The sequence below is a fragment of the Triticum dicoccoides genome, chromosome 7A, assembly GCF_002162155.2.
Source record: "Triticum dicoccoides isolate Atlit2015 ecotype Zavitan chromosome 7A, WEW_v2.0, whole genome shotgun sequence".
Lineage (NCBI taxonomy): Eukaryota > Viridiplantae > Streptophyta > Magnoliopsida > Poales > Poaceae > Triticum > Triticum dicoccoides.
In genome coordinates, this window is record NC_041392.1 from 245,124,811 (window position 1) to 245,140,217 (window position 15,407).

General features: G+C 43.1%; 1 pseudogene; it reads left to right on the top strand.

Moving 5' to 3' along the window:
- The first annotated feature begins 10,927 nt into the window (after positions 1 to 10,927).
- LOC119330090 lies at positions 10,928 to 14,722 on the top strand (annotated as a pseudogene).
- Positions 14,723 to 15,407: the final 685 nt, after the last annotated feature.

A 15,407-nucleotide genomic window follows, 5' to 3' on the forward strand; every position in this document is an offset into this window, starting at 1 on the left:
AAACACTAAGCATAATATCTGGCCTAGATGCACATAAATAAAGTAAAGAACCAATCATGGAGCGGTATACCTTTTGATCGAACTCTTTACCATTGTCGTCGGGACCCAGATGATGTTTGGCTGGCATTGGTGTTGTGAAGCCTTTGCAGTCTTGCATACCAAACTTCTTCAGGCAATCTTTGAGATACTTCTCTTGAGATATGAAGATGTCGTTGCGTTGTTGTCGTATTTGAAGACCGAGGAAGAACTTCAGCTCCCCCATCATGGACATATGATATTGCTCTTGCATCATATATCCAAACTCTTCACTGTACTTCTGATTGGTGCAGCCGAAGATAATGTCATCCACATATATTTGGCACACAAACAGTTCACCATCATATGTCTTCGTGAATAGAGTGGGGTCTAGGGAACCAGGTATGAAGCCTTTGCTCTTCAGGAAGTATTTGAGTGTGTCATACCAGGCCCGAGGGGCTTGTTTGAGGCCATACAGTGCCTTGTTGAGCTTGTATACCATGTCAGGGTGTTTTGGATCTTCAAAGCCAGGCGGTTGTGCAACATACACTTCTTCTTCAATCTTGCCATTGAGAAAAGCACTCTTCACATCCATTTGATATAGAAGTATGTTATGATGATTTGCATAGGCCAGCAGTATGCGTATGGCTTCAAGTCTAGCCACAGGAGCAAATGTTTCATCGAAGTCAATGCCTTCCACTTGAGTATATCCTTGAGCAACGAGACGAGCTTTGTTTCTGACAACTTGACCATGCTCATCTTGCTTGTTGCGGTATATCCATTTGATGCCTATTATATTGTGCTTCCGTGGATCAGGATGCTTAACTAGTTCCCATACATTATTCAGCTCAAACTGTTGAAGCTCTTCTTGCATAGCTTGAATCCATTCAGGTTCCATGAAGGCTTCTTCAACTTTCTTGGGTTCTGTTATTGAGACGAATGCGAAGTGCCCACAGAAATTTGCTAGCTGAGTTGCCCTTGAACGAGTGAGTGGACCGGTTGCATTGATGCTATCAATTATTCTTTCAATCTGCACTTCATTGGCAACGCGAGGATGTACAGGGCGAAGACTTTGCTCTTACTGATCATTGTCGTTGTTAGAAGGAATGTCTTCAGGCTGAGCATTGTCTTCATGTTGATAAGGTGCTGAGATGATAAGTTCTTCTTCAGGATGAGCTTCAGAAGGTATAATTTCTCCAGTTCCCATTAGCTTGATTGATTCACTGGATGGAACTTCATCTAGCATATTTGGCAGTTGCTCTCTTTGTGAACCGTTGGTCTCATCGAACCGCACATCCACTGTTTCAACCACTTTGTAATGAAAGAGATTGAAGACTGTAGGAGTGTGAATCCTTTCCATATCCAAGCATAAAACCCTCATGTGCTTTTGGTGCAACTTTGAGGTGTGATGTGGGTCCTTGATCCAGCACCTGGCGCCAAATACTCTGAAGTAACTGACATTTGGCTTCTTGCCAGTAAGGAGCTCATAAGATGTCTTGTTCAGAAACTTGTGAAGATAAACACGATTGATTGTATGGCATGCAGTATCAATGGCTTCAGGCCAGAATTTTCTTGGGGTCTTGTATTCATCTAGCATCGTTCTGGCCATCTCAATGAGTGTTCTGTTCTTGCGTTCGACGAGGCCATTCTGCTGTGGCGTGTACGGGGCTGAGAATTCATGTGTGATGCCCAAGGTATCAAGATATGTATCAAGGCCAGTGTTCTTGAATTCAGTGCCATTGTCACTTCTGATGTGCTTTATCTTGGCGCCATAATTGTTCATAGCTCGATTGGCGAAGCGTCTGAAGACATCCTGCACTTCAGTCTTGTAAAGGATTATGTGCACCCAAGTATATCTAGAATAATCATCAACAATGACAAAGCCATAGAGGCAAGCAGTAGTAGTAAGAGTTGAGTAATGAGTGGGACCGAAAAGATCCATGTGAAGCAGTTCGAAGGGTCGAGTAGTGGTCATGATTGTCTTCGAGTGATGTTTGGCCCTCGTCATCTTTCCTGCCTCACAGGCACCGCATAAGTGATCTTTCTTGAACTTGACGCCCTCGATGCCTATGACATGCTTCTTCTTTGCCAGGGTGTGGAGGTTCCTCATGCCAGCATGCCCAAGCCTCCGATGCCAGAGCCAGCATTCTGAAGTTTTTGCTAGAAGACATACGGCCAGCTGTGGTCCTGCTGAGAAATCTACCACGTACAAATCATCTTTTCGATACCCTTCAAATACTAGAGACTTGTCAGATTCCATTAGAACAATGCAACGATATTTTCCAAATATTACGATCATGTTTAAATCGCAAAGCATTGAGACAGACATTAAGTTGAAGCCAAGGGATTCAACAAGCATGACTTTATCCATGTGTTGATCCCTTGAGATTGCAACTCTACCTAGACCCAATACCTTACTTTTACCAGTGTCAGCAAATGTGATGTGGCTCTTGTCGGATGGACGTAAGGTTGAGTCCATAAGAAGGCTTCTTTTGCCAGTCATGTGATTTGTACACCCACTATCAATAATCCATTCTGAAGACGCTAGTGTCGTACCCTACAGTGCAGTTAGGGGGATAGGCTTCACCAAGAGCATTGTGAAGCAAAAAAATTTGACGAGCCAATGGGTTATGAAAGCTTAGATCTAGATTAGGACTAATAGGGAGAGTAGCAAGCGATTCAGGAACGAAGTACATAGTAAGACCATTCGGGCATTTGATCTTGCGCCCTACAAGATGTTTAAGGTCCCCAGCAATAGCGTCAGATGATTTTGGTTTTCTGCTGGAGACCTTTCCCTGCAAAAGAGAGTTAAGCTTTCTTAGCCACCCACATCTTCAAGGGTGGCTTAGAAGCAATAAGTCTAAGTGCAGCTCTGAGAATTTTGGCTTTGGAGCCCTAGCAAACAGTCTTGCAGGCAGACAATAGTACTCATAAGAATAAGCAGAATAGTTCTTGGTCTTATGAACATGGCGGTTTGATGAACAACTCTCATATTCATATGCCTGAGTATGGTTTCCCTGTAAAGCATTTGCGTTAGTACGACTCAGGTGAGTCCTCTGTCCGTATGAAGCCTTTGGACCGTATGAAGCCTTTGTTCTGAGGTTTGTCTTCTTCACGTGAGGTGTCATGATGACATTCACAGGAAGATTCTCCAGACACCTTTTCGGAACCCAGATTTTCTTCATAGGCGGTCCATTCCTGCAGTTAGTACCAATGTACCTGGCAAACACTTCACCATTCTGATTCTTAAATAGTATATAGTTTGTATCAAAGGATTCATCAATGATAATGGGGTTAGCACAAGTGAAGCCAGATAGATTGGATGGATCTGCTGAAGGTTCCTTTGCAGCAACCCACATGGTTTTGGGGTACTGCTCAGGTTTCTAGTAAGAGCCATCAGCATTCATTTTCCTTACGAACCCAACACCCTCTTTCCTCGGGTTTCGGTTCAGAATCTGCTTTTTAAGGACATCACATAGTGTCTGATGCCCTTTAAGACTTTTGTACATGCCTGTTTCAAGCAATGTCTTCAACCTAGCATTCTCATCAGCAATAGCAGTGGTATCCCCAGCAGAGGGGTTAGTTACCACATCAACAGTTGAAGATATTGCAACAATAGTAGCAGTAGAACATTCAGCAACAGAAGTAGCATTATCACACTCAATGCATTTAAGACATGGTGGTTCAAATCCTTCCTGAGCGGAATTGATCTGTTTGGCGCAAAGTGACTCGTTTTCCTTTTGAAGATCTTCATGAGCCGCTCTCAATTTCTCAAGATCTTGCTTCCTTTGAAGATAATCATAGGAAAGCTTTTCATGAGTTGTTGAGAGAGTTTCATGACGACTTTCAAGTTCCTGATACTTAACGTGAAGATTTTTTATGTCTTCAATTAAGGATTCAGATCGAGTCATTTCAGCACCTAACAGATCATCGCTTCTGTCTAACAGTTTTTGAATATGTTCCATAGCTTTCTGTTGTTCAGTTGCAATTTTAGCAAGTGTTTTGTAGTTGTGTTTTGAACCACAATCAGAGTCATCGTCACTAGATGTTTGATAGTGAGTAGTGCGTGTGTTTACCTTGGCACCGCGTGCCATGAAGCAGTAGGTAGAAGTGGAGTAGTCCTTGTCATTTGCATCAGTGTCGGTGATGAAGTCATTGTCTTCAGTGTTGAAGATGGACTTGGCAATGTATGTTGTAGCCAGACTTGCGACGCCTGAATCGGATTCCTCCTCAGACTCCACCTCCGCCTCCTCAGAAGCAGACTCCTCCTCTGAATCCACTTCCTTGCCAACAAACGCACGTGCCTTGCCAGATGAGCTCTTCTTGTGTGATGAAGACTTTGAAAGACTTGGAAGAAGACTTTGAATATTTCTTCTTCTTCTTGTCGTCAGAGTCATATTCCTTGCTCTTCTTCTTCTTTTTGTTCTCATTCTCCCACTGTGGACACTCAGAGATGAAGTGGCCAAGTTTCTTGCACTTGTGACATGTTTTTTTCTTGTAGTCATGAGCAGAAGCTTCATCATTTCTTGAGCTTGATCGGGAAGACTTTCTGAAGCCTTTCTTCTTGGTGAATTTTTGGAACTTCTTGACAAGCATAGCAAGTTCCCTTCCAATGTCTTCAGGATCATCAGAACTGCTGTCAGATTCTTCTTCAGATGAGGAGACAACTTTTGCCTTCAAGGCATGAGTTCGCCCATAGTTTGGACCATAGATATCTCTTTTCTCAGAAAGTTGAAACTCATGTGTGTTGAGCCTCTCAAGTATGTCAGACGGATCGAGTGTCTTGAAATCAGGACGTTCTTGAATCATCAGGGCTAGGGTGTCAAACGAACTATCAAGTGATCTCAGTAGTGTCTTGACGACTTCATGTTTGGTGATCTCAGTAGCGCCAGGGCTTGAAGCTCATTTGTGATGTCAGTGAGTCAGTCAAATGTGAGCTGGACATTCTCATTGTCATTTTGCTTGAAGCGGTTGAAGAGGTTGCGAAGGACACTGATTCTCTGATTTCTCTGGGTTGAGACGCCTTCATTGACCTTGGAGAGCCAGTCCCAGACCAGCTTAGATGTTTTCAAAGCACTCACACGGCCATACTGTCCTTTGGTCAGATGACCACAGATGATATTCTTGGCAGTAGAGTCCAGTTGAACGAATTTCTTGACATCAGCAGCAGTGACACCTTCTCCAGCCTTGGGAACGCCGTTCTCGACGACATACCATAGGTCGACGTCAATGGCTTCAAGATGCATGCGCATCTTATTCTTCCAGTAGGGATATTCAATTCCATCAAAGACGGGACACGCAGCGGAGACTTTAATTATCCCTGCAGTCGACATAGCTAAAACTCCAGGTGGTTAAACCGAATCACACAGAACAAGGGAGCACCTTGCTCTGATACCAATTGAAAGTGCATTATATCGACTAGAGGAGGGGGTGAATAGGCGATTTTTATGAAAGTCTTCAAAACGTGGGAGTTATGAAGACAAACGATAGAAATAAACCTAATACCCTGCAGCGGAAGGTAGACTACACTAGGCAAGCCACAGTCAAGTATTCAATAGAGTGAAAGCACAATGACTAATAGCAGCAATGTAGTAAGGATCAGGTGGGAAGATATTGTGAAGCCAGACAGAACATGCAGCCACTCCGTGAAGACAAAAGATAGTGCAAACATACAATGACTTCACAAGGAGTAACAGTAAGTAAAGGGAAGGTAAGATGAAACCAGTGACTCGTTGAAGACAATGATTTGTTGGACCAGTTCCAGTTGCTGTGACAACTGTACGTCTGGTTGGGGCGGCTAGGTATTTAAACCTTAGGACACACAGTCCCGGACACCCAGTCCTGAACACGCAGCTCAGGACACCCAGTCCTCACCGTATTCCCCTTGAGCTAAGGTCACACAGACCTCGCCCAATCACTCTGGTAAGTCTTCAAGGTAGACTCTCAAACCTTCACAGACTTCGTTCACCGGCAATCCACAATGTCTCTTGGATGCTCAGAACGCGACGCCTAACCGGCTGGAGGATGCACAGCCTCAAGTGTAATAAGTCTTTAGATCACACAGACAAGAAGACTTAAGTGATGCCTAATTCTCTTTGGCTCTGGGTGGTTAGGGCTTTATCCTCGCAAGAAATTCTCTCTCAAAGGCTTCGAGGTGGGTTGCTCTCAAACGACAAAAGCCGTATTCTCAATCTGAGCAACCAACCGTTTATGGTTGTAGGGGGTGGGCTATTTATAGCCACTTGGCAACCCGACCTGATTTGTTCGAAATGACACTGGGTCACTAAGGAACTGACACGTGTTCCAACGGTCAGATTTCAAACTCACACAACAACTTTACTTGGGCTGCAAGCAAAGCTGACTTGTCCGACTCTGGACAAGATTCGCTCTCATAGTCTTCACTCGAAGACATAGGTTTTGGTTAGGCATCACTTCAGTCATTCTGACCGGTTCTCTTGGACCCCACTTAACAGTATGGTGGTTCCTATGACTCAACACAAAAGAAAAAGAACTATGAAAGATCTAAGTCTTCGAGCTCCATAGGCTTCATGTGGTGTCTTCTCATGTCATAGTCTTCAATGTGAATATCTTCATATACCACCTTTGACTTCAATGTCTTCATACATTTTTAGGGGTCATCTCTGGTAGGAAAACCGAATCAATGAGGGACTTCTACCTGTGTTATCCTGCAATTCTCACAAACACATTAGTCCCTCAACTAGGTTTGTCGTCAATACTCCAAAACCAACTAGGGGTGGCACTAGATGCTCCTACAAACCTTCTTCGGCGAGCGGGGCCCGCCATTAGTTCTCTTTGCCGCTGTCATCGCCACGTTTTTGCTGCTCTTGGGTGTGACCTTCGACGCGACGGCGGGCAATGGCAGAAGAGGGCGCGGCGGCAGCGGCATTGCCCTAGATTTCTCTTGCTGTGAATCGGAAGAAGAAAAACTATGCGAGCGATGGTGTGCCAGTCTCAGGGTGGCGCTATAAATCTGTGTGCCTCAACTCCATGTCCGAGGTGGCTCCGGATTTGGCGCCACCGCGTTTTCGCTACAAAAACGTGTTCCTTTGTTTGCTTGTTTTTTTTTCTTGAGATTTTTTTGAGGGGTTGAGATTTGTTCCTTTGTTTGTTCTTTCATGGGAGAAGCGCGGCTAGGCCTATTGGGCCGTCAGGGGTGGGTATACTAGTGAAAGAGTAAAAGAAAGAAAATATGTTCAGAATAGAATTTCCCTTTTTTGAAAACACAATAGCATTTCCTTTCAAAATAGGCGATGCCATAGAAACGTGTGCACTTATACAATAGACTTAAATGAACCCTATGTTCTGAATGTGAATATATAAACATATTACTATAAAGAGCTACCAAAAGAAAGTTAAATAATAAAACTTGTAACAAAAATATGTCATCATTCCGCACAATTTGTTTTTGTAGCCACATAATCATGTGAAAATATTGGTCATGGTCGATTTTTGGAGACTAATTACATGTTTTAAACATCATGTTCATTTTTATTGAAGTAAAGTAAATGAGAGGATGAAAGACCACATGTATGATATAAAAATATTATCTCGGGTACCTGCTAGTGTGGATTTGTTTCCCGTGTTTACTTTAAAAATTCTTACATTTGTTATTCTATTGAAAGATATATGATTTTAAATACTAAATGTTTCCATTGGCAGCTGAAAAAATATTTCTTAAATTTACTTATGCAACACATCCCAACATTGCCCTAGTTGAACCAAATTATCAATTGATCACAACATACATATACTCATATGTATAATTGCTTCTAACCATCCCGCCCATTATGTATATATCTTATTTAACAAGGACACATGAAAAAAAATACTAGTATCTTTATCAATATTTGGATTTAAAACGTCGAAATGATGTCTGCAGACTTTATCTCAAAATTTTACTTGCACAATATACAAGTCTTTTCCAGATTTATAAATATTTCATAATCAATTAATGGTGAGTTAATTTCACGGAAGTACCACACTTCGGGCAGGTGTAACGATCTAGTACCACTATTCTTTTTTTTGCATGTCAGTATCAAGTATGGGGCAACTCGTTGCAAAATGGCCTAAGCATCGTATAATATAGTATTGACGTCGTATCTGACCTCCCGACCGCACCTGTCAGGTGACACGCTGGCCAACCGACGTGTGCTTGGTCAGTCCTGGCTCGCTCGATCCGGTTCGAACAGGACAAACCATAGTTCTCTCCTCTCCCACTGCTCGCGCGGCTCTCTAGCGATGGCGACTTCGGGCGGTGGTGCTAGTGGCTGTAGCAGTGGTTGAGGTGTGGACGTCTACGGAAACCTTCTTGGCCTTGGGAGCGATGGGCATGGAGGAACCGATGGCGGCGGCTCGAATTCTTCATCTTACTACAACGACGACGACAAGGGCATGGAGGCCCCGCTTTCCATGGAGCGGCGGTTGCGGCTGGCTGAGATTTGGGTGGCCAAACCCTACCACAAGCCATCACTGGACCCCATGGATTGGGTTTTGTGATGTAAGTCATCTCCTCTCTTCTTTTTTGTCTTCATTTTTTGCCATGATTGGGGGCTAGGGTTAGGGTTTACTTAAAATGTGCAATTTTGATGTCACTTGTAGAAATGGATGATGTTGTTTGGGATGTTAGGATTCATTTTGATGCTTAACATAATATGGATAGAAAGATATGCAACTCAGATGCCACATTTCTGAATATGTATGCACTGATGCAAACACAAGGATTTAATTTCTCTGATGAACTGTGCCACATGAAGAATACATGCATACGAGAGCAGAGAGAGCATGGCATAGAATTGATAGACACAAACATCAAATTGCAGCAACTTAAGAAGCAGTATGAGGATAGTTTAGTTCTGTTAGTACTGTATCTCACAGAGAAGAACAATTAGCCACAATTTTATATGAACCACCTGTTATGTATGATCTCGGTGAGCCTTTTGCGCTTGTTGTTGATGATCAAGGTATTGCTTTTTAGAGTCAGTGCAACAACAATAGTGCAATACAACATAGTGCTATGTGCACACAAGAGAGCAGAAATATTAGTAAGAAGAAACTCAAAGATGTGGTGGAAGAAGAGGCAAAGGAGGGATATAAGAGTATTGATGACCTGAGGGTGCATATGACAGTGATAACAACCATTTCTGCATGGAGAAGTATATGACTGCTGAAGACATAGAGATAATAGATGGAAAGAGGCTAGCAGAGGATGAAGATGAAGATTCAGAAGAGGAACAACTACATTATGAGAGTGACATTGAGGTTGAAGATTTGTTTGGAATGGAGGAAGAGGATGTGAATGCTGTTGTAGGACAAGAACCACCCATGAAAGAACCTGCAAAAAAGAGGCAGAAGCTGCCAGTTAGGAGAGGCCCTACCACTAGGTCACATTCTAGTGTGTTAGAGGAGTTGAAACCTGATTTCAAACCTTCATCAGATGCGCCGGTAACTTCATCATCACCGTCACCACGCCGCCGTGCTGAAGGAACTCTCCCTCGTCCTCAACTGGATCAAGAGCTCGAGGGACGTCATCGTGCTGAACATGTGCGGAATACGGAGGTGCCGTACGTTCGGTGCTTGGATCGATTGGATCGTGAAGACGTTCGACTAGATCAACCGCGTTACTAAATGCTTCCGCTTTCGGTCTACGATGGTACGCGGATACACTCTCCCCTCTCGTTGCTGTGCATCTCCTAGATAGATCTTGCGTGATCGTAGGATTTTTTTTGAAATACTGCGTTCCCCAACATGTATATCATACACATCTGTGCTTTTATGCCCGTCCGATTCAATCAAAATCAAGGTGCGCAAAGGCTTACTCACATTGAGCATCACACGAGTTCTCAGGAAGCCCCCCGCATCGTTAAACTGCACTTGAGTCGCCTGCTGATCTATCTGCTTTGCAATCGCTGATCCACATGAGTCATTCCGAAGATTAAAAGGCAAATTCACCACTCTGCCCCAGACTTGTAAGCGATCAAACATTAATTCAGATGGACGCATGCACTCCTCAAATTCAGACAAAATCACGACGTGTTTGCTAACATGCATAGAGAACCTCTCCACACGCGATCAAGATCTCGCTGGGTAGCAAACTCAGCCACAAACATGTTAGTTCCAACATATGGGAACACAAGTCCTTTAGGGTTTCCCCAAGCGGGACGGAGTGCGTTGGAGATGGTCTGGATATGGAGAATATTGCGATCCAGGACCTTCCCCGCCAACATATACTTCTGCTGGTCGCCCTCTTCCTGATCATCGATCACCAATGGTGTTGCCTCTTCCTCTTGTGATACACAGCTTGCCCAAGGCCTCTGCTAGCCGCGCCCTCGCCGAGTTAGGTGACAAGGGTCCGGCAGTGCCTTGCCCACCGTTCGCCGATGACGAAGCCATCTTCTCCCGACGGTGATGTCTCGCCCCGCCGATGAGATCAGCGGGCGCCGTCAAGTCCACGCAAAAACCCTATCGCCTATTGAGGGTTCCGGGTTTTCCGCTGGATTTTTACTTCTAAAAACAGGTTTACACAAAGACAGGGGGAGTATTAGACATCATCTGCCATGTGGATTTGATTGCCCACGCCGCTCAAGTGCCATGTGTCTCCATTATTTAAGTATGTTTTTAATTTTTTGCTATGATGTCAAGCAGTTTTTTATACAATACTATAAATCATGGATACCCTTTATTGATTTCCAAATATATCAAAATTATCCGCGTTCACATCTAGACGTGTTCAAATTACAAAACAATATAAAAAAGAGTTGAGATTCAAAACAGAAACCCCATTCTCACCCACTCTTCTCTCTCGCCTCCCACGAAACCCTCCTCTCTCCCCTACAGGTAGCGGCCCACCATCGTCAGGAATGGATCCCTTCGTTTCTGACCCCACTGAACCCGTGACAACCAGTCCCCAGACGCAAACGCAGGGACACGAGGAAGAGAGCCTTGGAGCCGACCCCTCCTTCAATTCGCTTACCACTGAGTCCGTCGGCACGAGCCCCGACGCGCAGTGGGACGGCGGCGCCGCCGCCACCCAGGCGGACGATGAGGCGGAGAGTGGGGCGCCCGGCTCCCCTTCCCCGCCCCGACCGCCGCCGAGCATCTCCTCGCGCCGCGATCCTCTCAGCGCCGGGTGCTTCCGGAGGCTGGCCGCCTCCTGCGAAGCCCGCCGACTCCGCGAGGCGGCGCTCCTCCGTGCGTCTAAACCGCCCGCGGAGAAGGCCGAGGACCCCGACGAGCCAATCTGGCCACCAAGAAGCCGCCATTGGAGGCGCTTCGTGTATGTATACCTCGCCTTCCACCCCGACTCTCCTTTTGCTCATGAATGCATGATTAGATAGTTCCTTCAAAATAATTTAGGTTTAGATAGATTACCATGCTAGGGCTTTGGGAGAACATACCGCTAAGGCGTTCGTTTTCAGAGATTTTACACGTGGTAGATTCAGCAATTTTACATGTGGAATAGTAGATTTATTTTAGGGATATCTGCAATTGCAATCGGTACATTCGATTTACTATTGCTACATTAGGTTATGTTTCTAATGCTGATTGCATCTCGGTCAGTGTCTAGCCTAGGGTTCTGGAGCGTTATGTTTGCTCAAGCTGTTAAATACTCCCTCCGTCCGGAAATACCTGTCATCAAAATGGATGAAAATGGATGTATCTAAAACTAAAATACATCTAGATACATCCATCTCAATGACAAGTATTTTCGGACGGAGGGAGTATATATTTGCGAGTTATGTCCTTACTTTTGTGAACTGGATTGGTGATGCCCCAACTAGTGATGAGTTAGTAACAGAATCTTTGAATCTAGCCTAGGGATCTAAAACATTACGTAAGCCCTAGTTACCTAATTAAGCTGTTCAAAATGTTAATAGATTTATGGCATACCATAGTGAACCTGATTTATGGGAGAACCATACTGCTCTAATGCCAGCGATATCTTGATATCTAGCCTGAGAAATCAAAGATTTACTATAAGTAGCCTTTGTCCTCACCCTCTTTTCATGTTCATGGTGGTGTATCCCTTCTGTTTTAATCTTATGTTCACGTTTCTTTTGTTTCTCTATCAAGCATTTTGCCTTTCCCAGTCTGAAACTTTTGCAATTACCTCCAACAGGGAACTAAAAACTATGGGGTCCAGGCCGGCTAATCCTGTGCCCAACCCTGATGAGAGTTCATTATCTCATATCAAGAGCCAAGATATGTTAGCTGACAAGGTTGTGGACCAATGGGATGACAGTGACACTGAAAACTCCTCTGGAAGTGCATCATATCAAATTGTTCCTTACAAGAATGTCCAGGGAGAAAACAACTTACCTGTGCTGTCTAAAAAAAGAAAATTCATTATCAGTACATATTCTGTGCAATGTAGTACTTGCCAGAAATGGAGAGTTGTACCATCCAAACTGAAATATGAGCAAATCCGAGAGAATATTATACAAGTTCCTTTTTCTTGCAAATATGTCCATGGGTGGAAGCCACAAGTTACATGCCATGATCCAACTGATATATCTGAGGATAATGGCATGGCATGGGAAATTGCTATCCCATGCATCCCTCAGACCCCTCTTGGGTGGGAAAGGAATATATACTCTAAGGAATGAACAGAGCACGAGATTCGCTGATGTGTGAGTATTACTTGTTTTGCACAACATCGTAGTTAATTTGTTTTCTAGCCTTTTGTATTTATTTCTGAGAAAATGATGTTGCAGTTGTTTTCTAACATCCCTGGGTCGTAACTCTTGAGAGCTCAGAATGCTCATTTATGGTTTAGGAACTTAATGCTGTTCATATTTGATCAATGGTTAACCATTCATTCCTGTGGTTACACACCTTACACACCTATATAAAAGGATGTGCTTGCCTTTCTGTGTATGCATTGTATGACTATTTCGTGACACTTATACATCCTTTCAGGTACTATATCTCTCCCGCAGGCATAAAAATAAGATCCAAGAAAGAGGTCGAAAGGTAAGCTAACTTTTGTTTGGTCAACTTCTCTTCAATATAGTTACTTTCTTAAGCATATTATCATGCTCATATGCAGTTTTCATTCATCTAGCATGTTGATAACCGCATCTGACTGGTATCCACTATTATTGTCATAATTGTTACAAAGTGTTATTATTGTACTTTCACTACCTCAATGGCTCAATGATCACACAACCAGCATTCAGGCTTAGCTTTGTTGGGGCTTATTTTCAGAAATCTCATCTGTTCTTGCAATTTGAACGTTCGAAACAACACAGAATACATGTGTATACTATGTAAAGTTGTGATCTTCATGTGGTTCACTCTGTCTAGATGTTTATCTTATTCTTCATATGTTATACTTTGATCGGTATCTTGAAGACAACCCAGACTATGCTGCCGATTTACATTTATCTCAGTTTTCGTTCAAGGTACCTAAACCTCCAAATTGCCCTCGTCAGTCAGAGCTTATTGAACCAACTGAAGGTATTTATGCACAATTTTTATCACGGTTACTTTAACTGGCATGCTAAATGAATTGCTGGTTGGACAAGCCTTTCTCTTCTGTTTGAACAATAGCCACTATTGCTTGAAATTTGTATCAGTGATAAAATGGTTTTCAGATTGCCTTGTCAACTGAGAATGCGTTACAAGTTTGTGTACTTTAATATTGTCGTACTTAATGGAACTATTTAAGTGGTAGGACAAGTGGTCAGCTGGGGTGTACAGGATAGTAGGGCATTCATGTAAGCGAAGTTTCACACATGCTACTCATATTTTAAATGATCATAACAGGTTGAGATGTCATAAATTGGATTCTACTTTATTGTTTTTAAATTTCTGTAAATTGGATGACAAACCTGATAACATAACGTAGACCATTGCACGCACTAGTGGCTGATGGATTATATCCCCTTTACATGAATATGAACTATATGAGAGTTCTGTTAATGCATGTTGCCTATATATAGTTGCATAACACAGACAGCCAGGTTGGTGACTTCTAGTACCCGTGTTGATTATAGCACCACTCCTAGATTAAGTTCTTGCAACTAGCTAGCGATTTAGGGATCTTAGAGCAGCTGTTGGAAATTTAGAATCACTGTGTGGGGTTCATTGGTGGTTCATGATGTCTGCTGTTTCCATCTATTAGTATACTTACATACAATGACCCTTGCGCAACAGACGACGTCTTGATGTGATTAGCTTGCTTGTCTTCTCTTCTGGCTCAAGTGATTAATGGCGTTCTATTCACTCTTTGTGTCTGTGCAACCATCTGATAATTTGATACACATGATTTGTTATTTATCTGATGGCATGCTCTTATTTTCAGTGCCACCTCCGGTTCACGAGGATCCCGTGCACAACTACATGCCGGTCCCTCATGGAGAAGCCAATCCTGTAACTCACATACCAGTGACACTAGCTCTACAAGTATCAGTGATGCTCTCCAAAAAGAGAAAACTAAACCAGTGATGCTCTCCAGAAAGAAAGGAAAATGAAAATGCTCTATAAGTGATGTTCAAACGTCAGACTTGAAATGTGTTATTTTGCTGTATCATCTTACTGTATGTGTCCTACCTTAGCTAAGGTCGCTCCCTTTATGCCGTAGTTTGCTCCAGCTTGGCTGGAACTGAGAAAGTTATTGGGACATCGACATCAACAGATGAACGTTGTTGCAGAAAGTTATTGAAACTGCCACATTGCTTTTACCTCACTCTGTTCGTGTGCTGTGAATGCCTATAACTTTAAGTTTATGCGTGTTGCACATCATAATCTCCTGTATAAGGTACAATCGTTTTTATCGAGATCAATGGGTATTGGGACAGAGCTTAGGTAACAGAAGTTTCTGCCATCCCCATTCTATGACCAAAGATCAGATTATATACATTTGTCTATTTTACGGGGGTGTTTGTTTCCAGGGACTTTTTTTGTGTAGGGACTAGAAAAAGTCTCTCTTAAAGACTTTTTTATCAAGCGGGAGGGACTTTTTAGGGACTAAACTAGGCATTTGGGACTAAATGAAGAAGACTCTTAAGGAGAGTCTTTTTGAGACTTTTTGGGATTTTTCCAACAATGCCTCTCCATGCACCCATTGGCCCGCCATCCCATGGTGTTGTTTGATTGTTATTTTTCTATATACTAGGGGCAACATGGTCATTTAATAACCTCTAGGAACGGATTAGGGACTTTTAGTCTCTGAAAACAAACAAGGAGAGACTTTTTAGGGACTACGGACTTTTCAGTTGGGACTAGAAAAAGTCTTAGGACTAGAGAACCAAACATCACCTACGTCTATGCGACGAATTGCATGAATGCGCAAGCCCATAGCATTTTAGACCTTTTTAAGTTCAAACATACAAATGACAAAAGCCATTAAACTATGCATCATATTGATCTGC